Source organism: Cervus canadensis, chromosome 18 (genome assembly GCF_019320065.1).
Source record: "Cervus canadensis isolate Bull #8, Minnesota chromosome 18, ASM1932006v1, whole genome shotgun sequence".
In the NCBI taxonomy this organism is placed as follows: Eukaryota; Metazoa; Chordata; class Mammalia; order Artiodactyla; family Cervidae; genus Cervus; species Cervus canadensis.
This window is the reverse complement of record NC_057403.1, coordinates 35,423,503-35,445,447: the sequence shown is the minus strand read 5'-3', so window position 1 is coordinate 35,445,447 and position 21,945 is coordinate 35,423,503. Positions and strand designations below refer to the sequence as shown.

Below are 21,945 nucleotides of genomic sequence, written 5' to 3'. Positions count from 1 at the left end.
AGACTGGAAACAGTGTCAGACTTTATATTTTTGGGCTCCAAAATCACTGCAGATGGTGATTGCAGCCGTGAAATTAAAAGACACTCCTTGGAAGGAAAGTTATGACCAACCTAGATAGCATATTAAAAAGCAGAGACATTACTTTGCCAATAAAGGTCCGTCTAATCAAGGCTATGGTTTTTCCAGTAGTCATGTATGGATGTGAGAGTTGGACTGTGAAGAAAGCTGAGCGCCGAAAATTTGATGCTTTTGAACTGTGGTGTTGAAGAAGACTCTTGAGAGTCCTTTGGACTGCAAGGAGATCCAACCAGTCCATCCTAAAGGGGGTCAGTCCTGGGTGTTCATTGGAAGGTCTGATGCTGAAGCTGAAACTCCAATACTTTGGCCACCTGATGCGAAGAGCTGACTCATTGGAAAAGACCCTGATGCTGGGAGGGATTGGGGGCAGGAGGAGAAGGGGACAACAGAGGATGAGATGGCTGGCTTGCATCACTGACTCGATGGACATGGGTTTGGGTGGACTCTGGGAGTTGGTGATGGACAGGGAGGCCTGGCGTGCTGTGATTCATGGGGTCGCAAAGAGTCGGACATGACTGAGCAACTGAACTGAACTAAATATTAATATATATAATATATATGAGATAATTATATCTAAAGATATTATTTTATATTATATAGAATAATAATGTAAAATTATTTTTTGAACCATTTGAGAGTAGGTTGCATAAATCGTCCCTTTTTTACCCCTCAGTCTTTCTTGGTATGTTTTCTAAGAACAAGGATATTCTCATACATAATCATATCAAATTCAGTACTTCTATGTAGTCTATGGTACATACTCCAATTTCATCCTTTGCCCCAATGATATCCATTTTAAGCAGGGTTTTTCTACTCTAGGATTCAGTCCAGGGCTACCTTTTGAATTTTGTTGTCTTGTGAGATGGAATTAGCTTTAAATGACAATTTCTAGTCCAATTTCTCACTCTACACACCCAACCTCCACCTCCCAGGATGGGAGCTTCAGGGCAAGTTTTTTCTTAGTTTTACATATTTATCTGTAACACATGTTGATTGTGCTACTCATATCATCTGTGTACCCATTACTGTTTCCAAATGCTTCCAAATGAGCCCTCTATGTGCAGTTGAGAGAGTTTGTCTTTATTCTGCATAAAATCTGCATCAAGTAGACTGTCAACCCAGTGACAAAGGGATTGTTCTCACTTCTCTAGCCTTGTAGGGTGCTTTAATGAAGTTAGAAGAAAGTCAGGGTCGTATATAATAAAATACAATAGCTACATTTTATTACATGAACTAGATACTTAATATTTACACTCTTACTTTATCTTCAAACAAGTCCATGATGTAGGTTATATCCTTCATGAATCATAAGTCCAGTGTTCTCTAGCCTTTGTCTGACTTCCCACCACTCTTGATTTTCCACTCACAGAGACCTTCAAGTTTCTCAGAGGGTTGTGTTCTTTGCCATCCCAGGGTCTATACAAACACTCTTCCTTTGCCTGCAACATTCTTCTCAATATTTTTTTGAAGAAGCTTAGCTGTTACAGGAAGATAAGAGATAAGAGGGTCAAGAGGAGTTTTGTGTGTGGTTCTTGTCTTTGATGTTGTGTGTATATTTTAATGATAGCCACATATTTATTTTAGTAGCTGAGGGGAAAGAGTAAAGGAGATAGGATAAAGATACAGAGGATGGAAATTAATGGAGGGAGATTCCTAAAGAGGAGGGTGGGATGAGAAATGGGATACAAGTGAAGAGATGAACTTTGTACAGCTAGGAAAAATCAGTGGCAAGTGTGCCAGAAGTTGAAGTTTGGCTTTGTTTAAGAGTCCTCCTTTTCACTGTGTAATGGGAGGTTAGGTCATCTGCTTGGCTACTCTGAGTAAGGAGGCTGGATGGAGGAGAAAGGGAGGATGAAGGGTGAGAGTGGATAGACAATAGGGCCAAATCATAAACTGAGGAATCTGGGGACAGAGTTACCTGTGCCCTCATTCTTATGCTGGTGTTCTGGAAAGCAGTATGATTTTAGAAGCCTCTTAGATGTAGCATAGTGTGGGAGCAAAAGGAATGTAGGTATAGGGTATCTGAGAAAGACTCATGGAGTCCTGGCCTATAGGAGGAACAATAAGAGTTTTCCTATGTGGCTAGAGTGGCACAGATAAAAATACAAGGGGCTATGTAAATAAGGAAGAAGCGGAAGTGATTTGTGATGAAGGGAGACCAGATGGAAACAAAAGCGTTTGAGAGGACACCAGCCTGACTGATAAAACTGATGACCCAGTTGTTCTTCCCTATGCATTAATTCTGTCTAGTACCCCTAATGGAAGATGGTAAAAATCTGAGCTACACAGAAAGGTTGTCTTCTGAACCTACATGCCCTAAGAAAATATAATTGCCTTATAAATAACATCAAAAAAGTCTTATAAGACAAACCCTAGTTCAGCTATCTTATAAATGGGAGGCACTTGTAAATGTTAGTGTTACAAGGATGGAATTGGTTGAGGAATTTCCATTGAGAATTGGAACTGAAAGAGATGTGCAGTGATAGAAATGGAAATCTTTCTCTTATGAGCCTTTGGAATATAGACCTTTCTACTTTCCAATAATTTTCTGCCTGAAGCAATGACATGTCTAATTAATAATAATATTCTATTAAACAGTATGATTAATCTGAGAGATCATTATGAACAAGTAGATTAAAAAAGCAACCTAAATCCCCTTGGTCTGATTTAAGATAAAATAAACCTGAATTTCTTATCCAGAGAGATTTTTTTCCTTGTGATATAACTTGAGGGTATGTTCTATTTCTTTGATTCTTTTGGTGTGTGTTCTTTATTATCTGATTAACTTAAAGGAGACTTTTTGAATAAGTAACACCTATTCAGTTGTCCCTTAATTTAATTACATTTTTGGGTAAGCTATTTGCATGCGGATATTTTTGCAGAATGTATCAGCTACATGATATCTTTCTGTTGTTAGCTTCATATGGGGCAAAGCTGTTAATATTTTACTAATAGAAAAAAAGATTTGAGAGAAATAGGCAGAGAAGAACCCCATGAAATATTTCAGCATAAATTCTAAAGCTTGAAGCTTTGTCTGATTCCTAAGCTAGAGAAGTGGCAGTAGCACTGTTTAGTAAGTTCAGTGATTGAAAACAACATAAATGGTCTTGATTTCTTAAAGGGCATGATTTTATGCAAGTCCAGATATTTTAAGAATTGTTGTTCCTTAAATCTCTAATTCATACATGAGAAGATTACTGATAAACTTTCCCTCAGCAGGCATTGGAATACAGCCACTGAAACTGAGGTTTTGAAACTGCTTTGATTCAGGTTCAGTTTGCTACTTACAGGCCGTGAGATCTTCAACAAGTTGGTTAATGCCTCAAGCCTCAGTGTCTTCATCTATAAAATAAAATCGGGAAATCACTGCTTTGCTAGGCAGAGCTTCCTCATTTGTGTGCCTTTTCCACAGAAGGTGTGAGTGTTCATCTTCTTGGCCCTTTCACCTCAGGCTTCCAGCAGTGGGACAGGCTTCATGGGTTTCTATACATACTGAGTAGTGGGAAAGTTGAGGAGGCAAAGGCAGTTGTGATATATGAGGAAAGTAAAGCCTTTAGCTTTGTCTGGGACCTCATAGTTGTCCAATGAGAGTCAGCATCTATTACTACTTATTGCAGTTGAACATTCATCAGATTTTTAGATAATATATGTTATTTTTAGTGAGTCTTTTGACTTTTAGTCAGTTGTCTTTCAGTAAATTGTCTTTCACCTGGAATTTTAACATTACAAAGATTTATCTATCAGCTGAAACTTGGAGCCATATGACAGCTACCTAAATTTCCTAGTAGTACATGGACATTATATATATTTTACATTTTACAAAACATTTCTCACATCGTATTACCATTTTAGTGTATGATCAATACTAATTATGATCAGTTTCAACATTTGATTTTGCCTAAACTGATTGTCTCTGGACATCACATAGACCAAATTCTGAAAGTTCAAGAAAATGCTACTCACATGTACACACCCCGCCTATCTATAGATTGTTTCAGTAAAACACACACACTGCTTAGATAGTAATACTGATAAATGTTGATGCAGTTGTAGTAGTTTGTGCTATTGTGTAATAAAACTTGATTGGCATTGGGAATACTTCCTATAATTCCTTCTAGTAGCTAAAATAAGGGTGAAAATGTAGTAAATAAAAATGACAGAAATATCTCATAATGTAGGTAACATGAGTAAAGTTTTAAAGTGTCATTGAAGAATGAAAAAAATTTGGGGGATGCTAAGAATTTAAAGATGCAGCTTTGAAATGAAAACATGTTTTAAAGTAAACATATTAAGTGGAAGTTACCTAGAAGACAGTTGTTTAGTCGCTAAGTCATGTCTGACTCTCCTGCAATCCCATGGACTGTAGCTTGCTAGGTTCTTCTGTCCTTGAGATTTCCCAGGCAAGAAAACTGGAGTGGGTTGCCATTTCCTCCTCCGGGGGATCTTCCCAACCCAGGGACTGAAACCTCATCTCTTATGCTTCCTGCCTCCTGCATTGGCAGGTACCTTCGTTACCACTGAGCCACCAGGAAAGCCCCTAGAAGATAGTAGGATAAAAACTCAGTGAAGGTATATGCTCTTAAAATACATTGTGTTGATAGTTAATCATCATCTCCATGATGGTTTTCATGTATTTCAAATATTTATCTAGCCATAAAGAGCGTATGCAGGGCTTCCCAGGTGTCGCTAGTGGTGAAGAACTCACCTGCTAATGCAGGAGACTTAAGAGACGCAGGTTCGATTCCTTGGTTGGGAAGATCCCCTGGAAGATAGAAGAATCAGGAGAGGAGCCCATGGAGTCTAATGCATTTCCACTATTGAGTTCTCCTCTGTGGGTAATTTTAGTAGCCCTTGAGTAAGTCAGAATTCCTCCTAATCTGGCTAATTGATTCTCTGATCTCTATAATCAGAGATTCATACCTTTTTGGTCTTATCAATACTTAGTGTAGTGCGAGTAGCTCAGACTTTAAGCAAGGTAACCTTGGCTTCAGAATACAGCGCTGCCACACCGCAGTGCCAGCAGGTGCCACGGCGAGGCAGTTTATGTGCATAGTGCCTACGGAAACAAACGGCACGGAAAGCGTCAGCCTTCTGCATGCCGTAATTCTTTCGAGTAGTATCAGATGCTGTTTTTGATTTTGATAGGTCATGTGAATAAAATTTTTCCATAGTAAGGACCATGTGCAAAAAGCCATTCTGTTCAGGGAAACATTTGGGACTGTCCCATGTAGGCTTTACTTAAGTCTCATACGTACACATAACAAAAATCATGTTAATCCAGACCCCACTAGATTGGAAGTTCTGGTAATGGTGATGAGAGCTAGAGTAGCCTCTCCCATCTTCTTTCTGTCACTCTGCTTTGGGAGGTCCTGGCCCTATACTCCTCTTCCTATTCAATATCCTGGTTGGAGGCCTCACTGCCTCTGTTAACATGGTGATCAGCTAATGAAGCTTAAAACAGTTAATGAAGGAGTAGATGTTACAAGTTTGATCTCTGTCATCACCCATAGGGCAAAGCATCCCATTCCATTTCTGATCTCTATTTATCTGTGAGTTTGGTGAGAACTTTTTGTGACTCTTGTAGAACTTCTTGTATTGTCCTTCAGCTTCTTTACAGAACTGCTGTGATCTGAATCTGGGTCCTGGAGTCTTGCAATAAGCGGGGTAGACTGGATTTTACTTTTGGAATGTTTATGATCTATTGAGCAACTTATTAGCATCATAAAATTGCAAGTTTCTTTCATATTAAGAAGGTTAATTTTTTTCAGACAGTTTTAGAAGAACTATTTACACATGGACAAGATACTTACAGTGTGACACAAGCTTGTATTATTTAAATTGGTAGTCTAATTTAGCTGGTGTCTATAGTAGATTGTTTTAACAGCCTCTCGGTGAATCACACCTTTCTGCTCCACACCTGCTTTGTTACTATGATGTTGTTGTTCTTGCCATCAAGAAGTGGAGTCTGTTTCTCTACTCCCTTGAGTCTGATCTGGCTTTGTGACCTGCTTTGGCTGATAGGATGTGATAGAAGTGATATTTTAGACTTCTAAGTACAGGTCTCATAACTTCTGTTCCCATAGCAGGGGGACATAGCTGTTAAGGAGTCCAGGCTATCCTTCTGGAGAAAGAGGCCACATGGAGCAACCCCAGCTGAGCACCAAGTCCACAGACAGTGAGTCAGGCAGTCTTGAATCCTGAAGTCCTAGCTGAGTCACCGTTCTGCCAAGTTCTTTCCAAATTCTTGACCCACAGATTTGTGAACAGTTAAAATGGTTGTTCTTTCAAGTCAGTATACTTTGAAGTGGTTAGTATGCAGTAATAGATAATCAGTTGAACTACAAATCAAAACCATCATGGGGGCTTTTATAAAAAACAGATTCCTAGGTCCCATCTCCAGAGATTCTGATTTGTCTAACTCAATGAAACTAAGCCATGCCGTGTGGGGCCACCCAAGATGGACGGGTCATGGTGGAGAGGTCTGACAGAATGTGGTCCACTGGAGAAGGGAATGGCAAACCACTTCAGTATTCTTGCTTTGAGAACCCCATGAACAGTATGAAAAGGCAAAATGATAGGATACTGAAAGAGGAACTCCCCAGGTCGGTAGGTGCCCAATATGCTACTGGAGATCAGTGGAGAAATAACTCCAGAAAGAATGAAGGGATGGAGCCAAAGCAAAAACAATCCCCGTTGTGGATGTGACTGGTGATAGAAGCAAGGTCCGATGCTGTAAAGAGCAATATTGTATAGGAACCTGGAATGTTAGGTTCATGAATCAAGGCAAATTGGAAGTGGTCAAACAGGAGATGGCAAGAGTGAACATCGACATTCTAGGAATCAGCAAACTAAAATGGACTGGAATGGGTGAATTTAACTCAGATGACCATTATATCTACTACTGTGGGCAGGAATCCCTTAGAAGAAATGGAGTAGCCATCATGGTCAACAAAAGAGTCCGAAATGCAGTACTTGGATGCAATCTCAAAAATGACAGAATGATCTCTGTTTCCAAGGCAAACCATTCAATATCACGGTAATCCAAGCCTATGCCCCAACTAGTAATGCTGAATAAGCTGAAGTTGAATGGTTCTATGAAGACCAACAAGACCTTTTAGAACTAACACCCAAAAAAGATGTCCTTTTCATTATAGGGGACTGGAATACAAAAGTAGGAAGTCAAGAAACACCTGAAGTAACAGGCAAATTTGGCCTTGGAGCACGGAATGAAGCAAGGCAAAGGCTAATAGAGTTTTGCCAAGAGAACACACTGGTCATAGCAAACACCCTCTTCCAACAACACAAGAGAAGACTCTACACATGGACATCACCAGATGGTCAACACCGAAATCAGATTGATTATATTCTTTGCAGCCAAAGATGGAGAAGCTCTTATACAATCAGCAAAAACAAGACCAGGAGCTGACTATGGCTCAGATCATGAACTCCTTATTGCCAAATTCAGACTTCAATTGAAAAAAGTAGGGAAAACCACTAGACCATTCAGGTATGACCTAAATCAAATCCCTTAAGACTATACAGTGGAAGTGAGACATAGATTTAAGGGACTAGATCTGATAGACAGAGTGCCTGATGAACTATGGACGGAGGTTCATGACGTTGTACAGGAGACAGGGATCAAGACCATCCCCATGGAAAAGAAATACAAAAAGGCAAAATTGTTGTCTGAGGAGGCCTTACAAATAGCTGTGAAAAGAAGAAAAGTGAAAAGCAAAGGAGAAAAGCAAAGATATTCCCATTTGAATGCAGAGTTCCAAAGAATAGCAGGGAGAGATAAGAAAGCCTTTCTCAGCAGTCAATGGAAAGAAATAGAGGAAAACAACAGAATGGGAAAAACTAGAGATCGCTTCAAGAAAATTAGAGATACCAAGGGAACATTTCATGCAAAGATGGGCTCAATAAAGGACAGAAATGGTATGGACCTAACAGAAGCAGAAGATATTAAGAAGAGGTGGCAAGAATACACAGAAGGACTGTACAAAAAAGATCTTCATGACCCAGATACTCACGATGGTGTGATCACTCACCTAGAGCCAGACATCCTGGAATGTGAAGTCAAGTGGGCCTTAGGAAGCATCACTACGAACAAAGCTAGTGGAGGTGATGGAATTCCAGTAGAGCTATTTCAAATCCTAAAAGATGACCCTGTTAAAGTGCTGCACTCAGTATGCCAGCAAATTTGGAAAACTCAGCAGTAGCCACAGGACTGAAAAAGGTCAGTTTTCATTCCAATCCCAAAGAAAGGCAATGCCAAAGAATGCTCAAACTACCGCACAATTGCACTCATCTCACACGCTAGTAAAGTAATGCTCAAAATTCTCCAAGCCAGGCTTCAGCAATACGTGAACTGTGAACTTCCAGATGTTCAAGCTGGTTTTAGAAAAGGCAGAGGAACCAGAGGTCAAATTGCCCACATCCACTGGATCATCGAAAAAGCAAGAGAGTTCCAGAGAAACATCTATTTCTGCTTTATTGACTATGCCAAAGCCTTTGACTGTGTGAATCACAATAAACTGGGCAACATTCTGAAAGAGATGGGAATACCAGACCACCTGACCCACCTCTTGAGAAACCTATATGCAGGTCAGGAAGCAACAGTTAGAACTGGGCATGGAACAACAGACTGGTTCCAAATAGGAAAAGGAGTATGTCAAGGCTGTATATTGTCACCCTGCTTATTTAACTTATATGCAGAGTACATCATGAGAAGCGCTGGGCTGGAAGAAGCACAAGCTGGAATCAAGATTGCCGGGAGAAATATCAATAACCTCAGATATGCAGATGACACCACCCTTATTGGCAGAAAGTTAAGATGAACTAAAAAGCCTCTTGATGAAAGTGAAAGAGGAGAGTGAAAAAGTTGGTTTAAATTCAACATTCAGAAAACTAAGATCATGGCATCTGGTCCCATCACTTCATGGCAAATAGATGGGGAAACAGTGGAAACAGTGTCAGACTTTATTTTTTTGGGCTCCAAAATCACTGCAGATGGTGGGTGATTGAAACCATGAAATTAAAAGATGCTTACTCCTTGGAAGGAAAGTTATGACCAACCTAGATAGCATATTAAAAAGCAGAGACATTACTTTTCCAACAAAGGTCCATCTAGCCAAGGCTATGGTTTTTCCAGTGGTCATGTATGGATGTGAGAGTTGGACTGTGAAGAAAGCTGAGCACCAAAGAATTGATGCTTTTGAACTGTGGTGTTGGAGAAGACTCTTGAGAGTCCCTTGGACTGCAAGGAGATCCAACCAGTTCATCCTAAAGGCGATCAGTCCTGGGTGTTCATTGGAAGGACTGATGCTGAAGCTCCAATACTTTGGCCACCTGATGCGAAGAGCTGACTCGTTGGAAAAGACCCTGATGCTGGGAGGGATTGGGGGCAGGAGGAGAAGGGGACAACAGAGGATGAGATGGCTGGATGGCATCTCTGACTCGATGGACATGAGTGTGAGTAAACTCCAGGAGTTGGTGATGGACAGGGAGGCCTGGCGTGCTGCGATTCATGGGGTCGCAAAGAGTCGGACACGACTGAGCGGCTGAACTGAAGTAAGGAAGGGGTCATCCCAAGCCTCTGTAATGTCCGCACTTTAATTTGGGAAAATTTCAAATCAATGGAGAAGCAGAAAAAATAGTACAGAAAGTGCTCAACTACTCCTAAATCTACAGATTGTTAATATGTTACCTATTTGGTTCATCTATCTTACTAGATAAAAGAATCTGTCTTATTCATCTCTTTTTTCTAAAATCATTTGGAAGTAAGTTGCAGATGTCATTTGTTTCATCTGAATACTTCAGCATTTATTGCAGAGGAAAAGAACACTTTTACGTGACCACATTATCATTCTCATATCTAAGAAAATTAACATTGATTCAATAAAACCACTTAATATAGTCTATATTCAAATTTTTTAAATTTGGAAATATCCTTTGTAGATTAAAAAAAAATCAATTGCCTACTCCTATCAAAGGAATTCCACTTCTTATATTCTGGATCAAATCTCCTTTTGCTTTCTTAAAACTTCACTTCTTTGTATCATCAATTTTTGCCTTTGTACAGAATTGTTACTACCAGCAAATGAACACATGCCCTGTCATCTCCCTTTCCTTAACTTCTCATCTCCTCACTCTCCATCTCAGCTAAGGCCTCATCTCTAGGTTGCCTTTTACAACAACATTTAAATCATAAAAGTTGCTGACACTAGCTGTTTGTGCTTCCTTACATCTTATTATCTTTTCAAAACTGTTGTAGGTGCTCTGTCCTCTTCACTTGCACAAAAAGTTTCTTTCTAAGGTTACCAAAAATTTTAATGATTTCAAATCCAGTGGTTACTTCTCTATCCTCACATTCCTTGACCTCTCAAATGTTTTCCCCATAGCAAACTATTCCTTAAAACACTGTTCATTTGGCTTTTGTGACATCACACTCACCAGGTTTCCTTCTTATCTCTGTGGCTGCAACTTCATGGTCTTTTTTTTTTTTTGCTGATTTTCGTAACCTTTTCTGCCTGACCTCTTAAGTGTGGGAGATCCTCAGGGATCTCTCATCCATTGACAGTCCCTCCCACTAATACCCTTGCTCCAAGCCACATGATCTCATTCAGTCCTAGGCCCTTTGCATGCATATACTGAGAGGTTCCCCAGTTCATATCCAGCCCTGACCTCTCTTCTGACTTCATCTCATGTAACCATCTGCCTACCTGATACCTCTACTTTGATGTCTAAGAGGTGTCTCAAACCCAACGTGCCCCCAAATATTTTTGATTCTCTCCCCTGCCTTACTTCTGCCCTAGGTCTTCCCAATCTCGATTGCTTTATTTACCCAGTCCCTCAAGCAAAGCCCAATAATAAACTTACTCTATTTTCTTCACCCTGCACAGCTAACCGATTTGCAAGAGTTTCCAACTCCATCCCTGATAGGGACCCTAGAAATGCTCAACTTTTCTTACCTGGTCCAAGTCACCTTCATTTCTAGTCTAGATCACTGAAAGACCTTTGAGATAGCCTCTCTGTTTCCTTTTTAACTCCCTAATCTATTTCCCCACGATCTGTTGTCACTTCTGCTGAAAACCTGCAAATTTTTTTCTTTATACTCAAAATTCTCACCTAGCCTGTAAGTCTTTTGTAACCTGCCCTGCTTGCCTGAATCTGCAGTTTTATCTTGTTCACCATGACAAAACTGTCTCGGCCTTCTCTGTGTTCCTTGAAACTGCTCTATTTTCTTCATAGCACTTATCAATTCTAATAGCACTCTTGCGTTGTTGCTTTCCGTTTGTTCTCTAAGTTTAGGGGTTTGAATTCTTATGTGGGCACTGTCATGTCTTCAGTATTTAGAATGGTGTCTGGCACCTATTGGGTAGGAAATAATTGTTTAAATGGTGGATGATACCAACATTAGAAATCTGGGACTCATCCTACGATTCTGTCATGCTCTGGCTTTCTACTTCTAACCAGTAGCTGAGTCCCGCAGATTTTTTACTCTTGATTTTTCCAAAATCTGTCTCCTCTTCCCCCATTCTACTACTGCTGTCTTGGTTTAGACCATTAGTACCTGTGTGGTTTCTAAGCCTCTGGTCAAGGACTGACGTTGCATAGAACTTTTTTCTTCCTACAGGAGAAGCCAATCAGCTACTCTTTGTGCTACTGTGATATTCCCACTTCTGCAATAGGACCTCTGAGACTTGGTCACACTTACCTTTTACTGTGTTCATCTCCTTTTACAATACTGTAATCCATCTGGATACAGGGACCATATCTTTCTGATTTTTTTTAATCCCTGACAACTAGCACAGTGCCTGGCATATAGTAGATATCCATTAAACGTTCAAAAGAAAATGAGTAAATACAAATGAATGAGTCTGGCTAAATGGGGCCATTTGAAAACAGCTATAGTAAGATACCTAAAATTTAGATATATAGATAATGATGGTTAACTTGTGAATTTAAAATTTTAAAATCAAATTCACCCATTATAATTAAGCCTCAGTGAGTAATGATTGATAAACTTGCTTTTGAAATTACTGTGCCCTGCATTCCACTATCTTCAGTTCTACCTCTTAATGTTTTTTTAGATAATTTTATATGTGAAAATTAAAAAGGTATCATCTCCATTTTTTTATTATAGAGATATAAAAATAACTTAGGGTGAAGAACCCCATGTTATATACAAGTTTTAGAAAATATTTTTTTTTCTTGCCCTTTGTGTCTTTTGGTGTCTTTTAAATTCACAGGTCTTCCCTGGTGGCTCAGATGGTAAAGAATCTGCCTGCAATGCAGGATACCTGGGCTCGATCCCTGGGTCAGGAAGGTCCCCTGGAGAAGGGAATGGCAACCCACTCGAGTATTTTTCCTAGAGAATTCCATGCACAGAAGAGCCTGGTGAGCTATAGTCCATAGGGTTGCAAAGAGTTGGACACAACTGAGTGACTAACACACACACACAAATACATTTCATATATCTAAAATAATTTAGGAAAACTGTAAATAAAATTATTCACACATCCTAAGACCCTAATCTAACAATGGGTGATTTGACGTTTCATTCTTATTTTGGCTACAATACTCACTCCACGTGTATCTTTTGTTTTTTTAAAATATTGAAATCAGAATATATAAGTCCATATTGGTTACCAGGAACCTGTAACTTTGCACTATTTCCAGACAATGAATATATAGTATATTTTGCATGTAATTTTTATCTCCTTCCATCAAGTGTTAACAATATGTTGTATTTGCCATGGGCCTTTAAAGCTTCAATGCTGTGAAGAGCTCTGCATGAAATTTTAAAGAGACTGGACCTTTCATCTGCACAGCAGCAGGGCACCTTGCTATAGGGACAAGAAAGGGGGAGAGAGAGAGAACATTTCTGAAGCAATAGCAAAAAATAACAGCAGAAGCAATTATTTCATCAAAGGTTGATTTTTTTCTTTATTCCCTATATATGTGTGTGTGTGTGTGTATATATATATATATTTTTTTTTTTTCAAATTTCTTAGCTGGAGATTGCTGTATTGCCTTCGTCTTCGTCTCCTGGTGTATGTTTAATTTGCAGGTTTCACATGGTCAAAATGGGCATAAATTCATAAATGAAAAATATTCTAGGAAGTGGTGTTATTGATAACAGTATTTAAATACATTTGCACGAGATATGCAAGTTGGGAATGATGCAAAGAACTAAATTTGGCATTCCCTAGGGTTCTTAGTGTGTTTATCTGCTTGGGGATGTGAGTGATAAAGATATGTTTTCTTCTTGACTTCATTTTTTCTCTTTTTTCTCCCATAAATATTAGCATAAACTGACTGCCCTGGGAGGGTAAGAGAGTTTTCTCTCCGTCTCTGTGGCTAATATGGACATACCTTTTTGGGGGGGTTGGGACTGGACATCCCTGGCTGTGAAGTGAATCAGTACTAGCACTTAGAACAAGGACATTATTTTACTGGCAGTGAGAAAAACCAAATATAACCCACCATTTCCTTTTACTGTGACCCCGAGATTGCATCAAAATGAAATGCCTGGGCTTTTCTGTGTATAGGACCTGAACTTCTCCCTCAGATGAACCTTGGTAGTCTTCCAGAGAGCTTTCTGCATTTTTGGAGTTGGAAGAATCATGTTGTGTTCTGGGTATTAAACTTGGTAGTATTTTCTTCCCTGTTCTGCTGTTTAGTCTTGGATGACTTGCTGTAACTTCTCTCTGTCTCCGTTTTTTTTCTCTTCTCTAAATTGTTAAGAGGATTAATAAAATACTTACCTGAGCATTGAGGTTTCTGAAGGAATCCCCATCTCCCCATATTACTTTCCTATTTTTTTTGTAACTAACTTTAAGCTTCAGTTCAGTTCAGTTGCTCAGTTGTGTCCGACTCTTTGCGACCCCATGAACTGCAGCACACCAGGCCTCCCTTGATCGTCACCAACTCCCGGAGTTTACTCAAACTCATGTCCATCGAGTCAGTGATGCCATCCAGCCATCTCATCCTCTGTCGTCCCCTTCTCCTCCTGCCCCCAATCCCTCCCAGCATCAGGGTCTTTTCCAATGAGTCAACTCTTCGCATGAGGTGACCAAAGTATTGGCGCTTAGTGGCTCAAAAAGAAAACACATTTATTCTCTTCCAATTCTGGAAGTCAAAAGTCTAAAATGAGTCTCATGGATCTAAAGGTGTTGATGGAGCTATGTTCCCTCTGGAGGCTCCAGGGGGATAATCTGTTTCCTTGTCTTTTCCAGATTATAGGAAAAGACTACCTTTCTTGGCTCATGGCCACTTCTGTCTACAAGGTGCATCACTCCAACCTGAAAGAAATATCACCCTATTTCTTTGTCTAGAGCCTTAATCACACGTGAAAAGTTCTCATTAGCAGGTAAGGTAACATGGTCACAGGTTCCAGGAATTAAGGCATGGATATCTTTGTCAGGGGGAGGTATTATCCAGTTTATCACCCCTTCAACATTAAACTGCTTAAAATTTGTGTAATCATTCTCTTGTTTCTTTCTTCTTCATCCCATCCTCAACTGGCAGTGATTGTGTACAAGAGAAAAGTTTCGTTGACATCCTCTCCACAGTTGCTCTTAAGATTCAAGCAGTGATTAGCTTCAGAGGAGTAAACTTTCTGAGATGACTCCCTAAGTATTTGAAAGTGTTTTCCCTGTATCTTTGAGAGGCCTGTGGACTATGAGGAAGCAGATTTTTAGGGTCCTTTGCTTTAGGTTCAGCCTGATGCCTGGAGGTGCAAATGTTTGAATTCCAGCTATTCTATGCTTTCTCAATGGGTGGTTATACTTCATCCTCTTATATTTGTGATAAACCTCTCTTCATTTTTTAATCAATTCGCATTCTGACCTGCTGCTTATACTTTTAGGAAGATCTCCCCTTCTCTGCCAAACTTAGTCATCTAAACTTCACCCTCTCTTTTCCATAGCACTTGGTATATACTTTTATTATAACTCCCATCTCTTAGTATTATAAGTCTGTGTCTCCTAAAAAATGGACATGTTCGAGGGCAGAAATCCCACCTTACTTACCTTCTTATTTCCTTCACTAAAATGGTGATTGGCACAGAGTAAGCACTTAGCATGTATGTTTCTGAACAAGTGAATTACTAAACAACTTTCAGTGGATCCCCACACCCTATAGACTGAAGCCCAAATCTCAGCAGATCATGAAATCTTTAGTTTCCTTTCTTCCCTCTTCATGTTCCCTGTTTACTGTTCAATTCATGGCCTCCCTGTGTTGTACTGCTTTCTGTTCTCCAAATTAATTTTGATTTTATCTTCAAATCTTTGTTTCCAATGAGATAATATATAAACTAACATTTGAGGAGATTTGATCTGAGCCTCAGTACAAAGCACTTTATTGGCATTTAATCCTTACAATACTCCAATGTAGTTTGTAGTTTACATCTTACATATAAAAATTCTGATGCTTGGAGAGATTACACAACCTCCCCTAGACTACATGGCTATTAAGGGGTAGCTCTGGGGTTTAACGGAGAAGGCAATGGCAACCCACTCCAGTACTCTTGCCTGGAAAATCCCATGGATGGAGGAGCCTTGTAGGCTGCAGTCCATGGGGTCACTAAGAGTCGGACACAACTGAGCGACTTCACTTTTACTTTTCACTTTCATGCATTGGAGAAGGAAATGGCAACCCACTGTAGTGTTCTTGCCTGGAGAATCCCAGGGGCGGGGGAGCCTGGTGGGCTGCCGTCTATGGGGTTGCACAGAGTCGGACATGACTGAAGCGACTTAGCAGCAGCAGCAGCTGGGGTTTAAACTCAACCCCTGAGGTCTGGAGCCTATGCTGATTATTCTCTCTGCCTCCTGAAGGGATTGCTTAGCACTTTCCAGAAAACTCTGCATTCCTTTTGTGCCCAACATAGTGCTTAAAAAACCTACATCTATTTAGGATTGAAGGTTGGGGTGAAGGTTTAATTATGATGGCTCTTTTATGGCTGTAAATCAAAAAGAGCACTGGTAGAGCCACTCTGGAGAACTGCTTGGAATCCATTCCCAACCACATCTCAATCAGCAATAGTCACAAATGCCTGAGAATTAATTTCCAAAGAAACAGTAGTCATTATATGACTGAACCGAGCATCAGCCATCCTCCCTTCTATCTTACTGGTGTCCAAGCCTTTTTTGTTTAAAGCAGTGGAATCCATTCTTGAAAAAAATCTCATGTAGACCTCTAATATACAAAATAGGTAAAAGTGTACATGAATTTTCAAAATATTAGTGGGTCCTTCCAGAATTTTTATATAAGTCTCTTTCTTAAGCTTAAGGACACAGCATCCTTCCCTGCAACTCCTTTCTTGCACCCCCACTTGCCCTAATTCTGTATGTGTTAATGCCAGGTCTGTGGTGAGAAACCAGGTGGCCTAGGTTTATGATGGATATGTGATATATATATTCTTCAGCAATGGATTGTGTCATTCACTTAGATTATTTGAATTCAAAATAGGCTTAAAATATCCAAAAGGAGTGGAAATATACCTGAAAGACCATAGAAGTTCCTAATAGAAAAGAAACTCACTTAGGGCCCATGGAGGAGCTGTTCATTTTCTAAAAGGCCTTCTGGAGTGACATTGCCTTGGTGAATCCACAGTCTAGGCACTGGCCTTTATGCTGGAAGACTGAGAAATTTTAGTTTGTCCATATAGTATGTGGTCCTGTTGGCCTGTTGGTGGAACCAAATGGATCCCTGGACCAAGGTCCTTGTTGACTCTTTGAATAGGCACTATCATCATGTGCTTGTCTGAAACCTTTGTTCTGTGCTTCCATGGCTAAGCTACACTTGTTTTACTTTACCGGTTATATCCTTAGCTATATTAGCACATACAGCAAGAATATCAGCCAGTATTGCTGACTCTGAAGACTTTCTGCTTCTGTGACAGGAGATGGCATACCATTCATGATAGTTAAAAACTTAGGTGTTGGATTAAACAGGGCTGAACTCAAATCCTTGGCACTACCATGTGCGTATAGGCTATGTGATCCTTGCTAATTTCCTTAACCTCTCTAAGTTCATTTTCCCTTCAATAAAATAAAAACAACCGAGGGTTGTCGTTGAAATTAAGTGAGATACGATGTGTGAAAGTACCTGGTGGTTGGCCTAGGAGATTGCTTGGAGATCGGTAACCGCGAACTTTGTTGCTCTTTTAGGCAGCCTCTCATCTCTCTCCTCTGATCCTTTCTGTGTTGATTTTCAAGTTTAACTTTCTTCTTGTTTTTTTTTTTTTTTAATTCCAGATTCCAGGAGGATGCCCCCACAGTAGTCTTGAAATGGCAAACATGGTGTCCCTGGCACAGCTAGCTGCTCAGTGTCTCCTCTCCTCTGCCACTGAGGAAATCATGCTACAGGGGCACCCGATGCCAGTCCTGGCTCTCATCTGTCAGTGCTGACCATGCCGTGGCTGTGAACCAGGATGTGAGTGGGGATTTCCTCTGTGAAGGTACAGCTCTTTCTTTGACTCCTTGATTGAATGAGTCTGCGCTCTGCCCTTTTCTCCTGATCAAGTATGTGTAGTATAAACAAATTGTATGCACATCACGTATATCTATGCTTGTGGGACATTCAAGGGATACATAAAGATGTAAAAACTTACTATTTTCCTTCATTCTCTCAGCTGTACTCCCCCTGTTAACTGAGCATGGCTATTATTTTAGTGTGTATCATTCTAGCCTTTTAAAAATATCATTCTAGCCTTTTTTTTTCTGTGCAGTTATATACTTAATAAAAAATGGTGTTATAGTCTTCTTTGGCAACCTGCCTTTTAAATTTAACATTTCTTGATCTTTTCATGTCCGCATATACAAATCTATCACATTCTTCTAAATTTTTGCATAGTTTTCTGCGGGTGGGTGAGTCAGTGTTTACCTGAGAGTATTGATGAATACTTAGTTTTTCAGTTTTTTTATATTAAAAACAAGGTTTCAGTGAATATTTTTGGGTTAAAAGGCATGTGCCCAATTAACATCCTAAAAGCCATGCTACACTACTGTGAAAGAAAGCCTATTTCTGTATACAGTGATCAATATTGGATTTTATTTAATCTTTAAAATTTTTAATAATCTGGGCAAAATCCTTATTTAAACATACTTTTTTCTGATTATATGTGAGACTAGCCTTCTTTGCATGTTTTTAATTTGTACTTATGAATACTGTCAATGTATTTTTCTCAGTTTTATTGTGGGTTGTCTTTTTTAAAATGGCTTTGTAGGAGCTCTTTGTATGCTATTGCTTTTTAGCTCTTTGTTGGATATACCATAACCATTTTCTCCTAGTTACCTTTTCAAAATGGTGTTCTTTGTATCTTTTACTATATATAGAAGTTTTAAATTTTATATCATTCTTGTTTTCTTACTGTGACACTTACGATATGTTGTATTTGTAAAGGGATATGAAGGTGTAAAATCAGTCTCCTTTGTGGTGAAACAGGCTAATATTAATCACACACCACAAGTTAGAAAAGCAAAGCAGAAACAGTTTTAAAGATCTGTTGTAAATTCCAGCTACTTTACTTTCTAATCAAATCAAGTATTTCTGAAACACCTATGTGTTTTGTGTGTTAGATAATGAAAAATATAAACTATGGACTCTAGAGAGCATTTGTATGTGAATCACAAATATTTAGCTACACTTTGAGAAAACTATACAGCATTATTTAGCTTAAGTGCTAATTTCTTTTTTTTACAGAAAGAAGTAATATCAGAAGTCAAAGGTCAGCATAGTATATAACATTAGTACCTGTTAAAGGCCATGAGCATAGTAGAATACTTGAATTGAGACTTAAAACCTGGGAAAGATACAGTTAAGAGGTTGTAGAATCTGTAGCAGTTATCTATTTCTGCATAAAAACCACCTCAAATCTTAGTGGCTAAGAAAATACCTGTTTAATTTAGCTCAATATTTTATTGCAGATTGACATTGTTGGTTGGGCTTAGTGGGCAGTTCATCCGATGTGGGCTAAACTTGACTAACCTTGGCTGGGCTCCTTACTTATGTAGTGAGAGTCAGCTGGCAAATTGCCAGGGCTGATTGATTTATGATCCACAGGATCACATCTGGGACAACTGGGATGACTGGGGCCATTTCCCACATGGACTTGCAACCTCTAACAGGTTAGCCTGAGTTTATTTCCATGGTGGACACAGAATTCCAAGAGTTTGAGAATGGAAGCTGGGATGTCTCTTGAGGCCTAGGCTCAGAATGAGTGTAGTGTCATTTATGTATATTCTGATGGTCACAGCTACAAGACCAGCCAAGATTCAAGGGTTCTCTACCTCTTGCTGGAAGGTGTTGAAATAGTGTGACTCTTGTAGTCTACTCCAGGAGTCCAGTTCAGACTCACGTTTGCTGAGTGATTTAACCCTTGCAGTTAAGTGTGATGACCATGCTCAAAATCTATCTTTGACAAAGCCTAGTAGAAATACCAATATAAATAGCAGCAGGGTAAAAGTCTGAATACAAATGGCTTTTTCCTCAGCCAAATATGTATTGACTTTTTAGGAAACCTTTCTTTCAACTTGCTTTAAATAGGTCAGTTAGGAACATGATGTCTGGATTGCTAGGCTGGCCGGAGTGATGTATGGTTATCTTGCCTTCCCACTCCTTTGGAAAAAAAGCACTACATACTGAAGGGGTGAAGGAGATGTGGTGTTTAGTTCTGTTAATAAATGCCATGGTCATGAATGCAGAGCATTAAAAAAGCTACACATGACGGTTCTCCAATTTAAAAGAGCCAGCTTCAAGTCTTGATTTCTTTATTTTCAACTTAGTTGACTTTGCAGTTTCTGATTTCAGTAATTGGTGTAATTCCTCTTACTTTATTTTTGTTTTGTAGAAGCAGTTCTAGAAATTTTGTCAATTCTTGTTTTTACTATGCGGAGGTAGGGGGAGGTGGCAAATAAGTCCTTTCTCTAATAAGCTTCTCTCCCCTAAAGTGACCACGATAGCTTCTCAATCCAGACAGTTATATGTGAGGTTTAGACAGAGCCAGATAGACCTACTGGTTCATGTCTTTGTTTATAAAGTTATGGTTTCTTGGTCAAACCTTTAACTCAGAATGAAACATGAGTAATGTCAGGGTGTAACATTAAGGGGGAAATACTAAAGATGATGCTTTATAAAAATTCAAGGTTATTTTTTGTTGTTCTCAGTTCTTCCTTACTTAAGGACCAGATATATCTTGAGGTTGTTACATATTTATGCATAAAAATCCCAGTTTCCCTCTGATTCTTGTAAATGTACCAAATGATGCTAATTAAAATAAACATCCTGTTCAACAGAGAAACAGTGTATTATAGTAGAACTGTCAGTGAATGCTAGAGCCAGAGTCTTGTTTGAATTAGGAGTATGTCTGCTAAGTTAAGGCATCCTACAGAGATGTATAATGTCAGAGCTTCCAGCAGTTCATACTGTCTTTATTGAGAGACGTATTTATATATTCCAGACTAGTAATTAATCACTCAGTGGGGTTCTTTTTGGGGGGACATCATGCTCACAGAGAATCTTTTTGTGCTGCCAGGAACCACAAAGCATGGGCACAATTAAAATGCTGATTTAGTTTATTATATTGAGGCATGGAACAGGAATGTTTAAATGATGTTGACAGGGCCAGAATTTCAGAACTACCCTTTTAAAAATAGAAAACAAATGCCTACCCCCTTAAATTAAATTATATTAATAACATGTTTCTCTAAGTTGCTTAGAAGCAAAATAAAGCTCTTGACATTAATTAAAATTTAAAGATATTGTATCGTTTGTTGTTAATGTGCAGTCTTTGTTAGGGGAAATACATTTCAAAGTGATCTATTTATGAAAATTAAATGGAGGAAAATTGCCTATTGAGCAAATGTCATTTAATAAGGCTGCTTTTCTTAGAAATGTGGATTCTAAAGTAACAAATGTTTTTATATTCTAATAATGGTTTCTATTTTTGATCCTCTAAAAATTGTCTTTGTTACTTGAATTTTGATATTTCCACACAGAACTTCATTGTCAGGGGGGTTATAAACTCTAAAAACCAGGAAGGCTTTCATATATTTTGGGGTATTGGGTAACATGCAATTGCAAAGAGAATTTCATCTGAAATTGACATGGTTAGGCACTTGGATCTCATTCAGAAATCACGGCAGGACCAGAAGCCAAAGGGTCCCATTAGCAGCCTCTAACTAGCTTTCCTCTAATGAATACTGTGTTCTGTGTCTTTAAGCTACACTTTTCTGGTGCCACACAAGCTAGAAACTGCCATGAGATAATGGATAGATGTTGTCAGCAAGGGGGAGCTAATAGTCACCTCTGTGTGGACCTCACATGAAGATAATGTACTGAAAAGTTGCACATCTCTACTGTTATGGGAGAAAGTTGGTTTTTCACTCTGATGCAGGCTTATTTTTTTTTTTTTTTTGTGGCATTGGTATAGATGCATTTGACTTGGGCTTAAAGTTCACTATAGAATAAAACTGTTAGAAAATGTTAAAATTGTGTGTTCTTCAGTGAATGAAATAAAGAAACCATAAACTATGCACATTGTTCCTTATCATGCTACTGCCTTTTTTTTTTTTTTTTTTGGTGGACTTAATAGTCCAATTACAGTACAGGAATTAGACAACCCCTGTTGGTCTTGATAATTCTGGTGATAGGAGTGCAAATTGGATGGATGAAAGGGAGTACTTGTTCTATGTGCGTTCCCCCACTGGTTAAAATTAAAGCCCTTACAGTGAAGTCAATATTTATTTTGTGACCACTTACATGGAGTGAGTTTTCTTCTAGGAAATATTCCTGTTTTTTGGAAAAACTCTTTGACTTATGTTAAATAATAATTAACTATTTTTAACATTTTGTTTTCCCCCC

General features: G+C 39.0%; 1 long non-coding RNA gene across 1 annotated transcript in view; it reads left to right on the top strand.

Moving 5' to 3' along the window:
* The window catches only part of LOC122421354, a 310,048-nt gene that overhangs the window by 79,941 nt on the left and 208,162 nt on the right, over positions 1-21,945 (top strand). Inside the window, exon 2 of the long non-coding RNA XR_006263470.1 lies at positions 17,340-17,542. This is a non-coding gene — a long non-coding RNA (uncharacterized LOC122421354). The remainder of the gene's footprint in view (positions 1-17,339; positions 17,543-21,945) is intronic.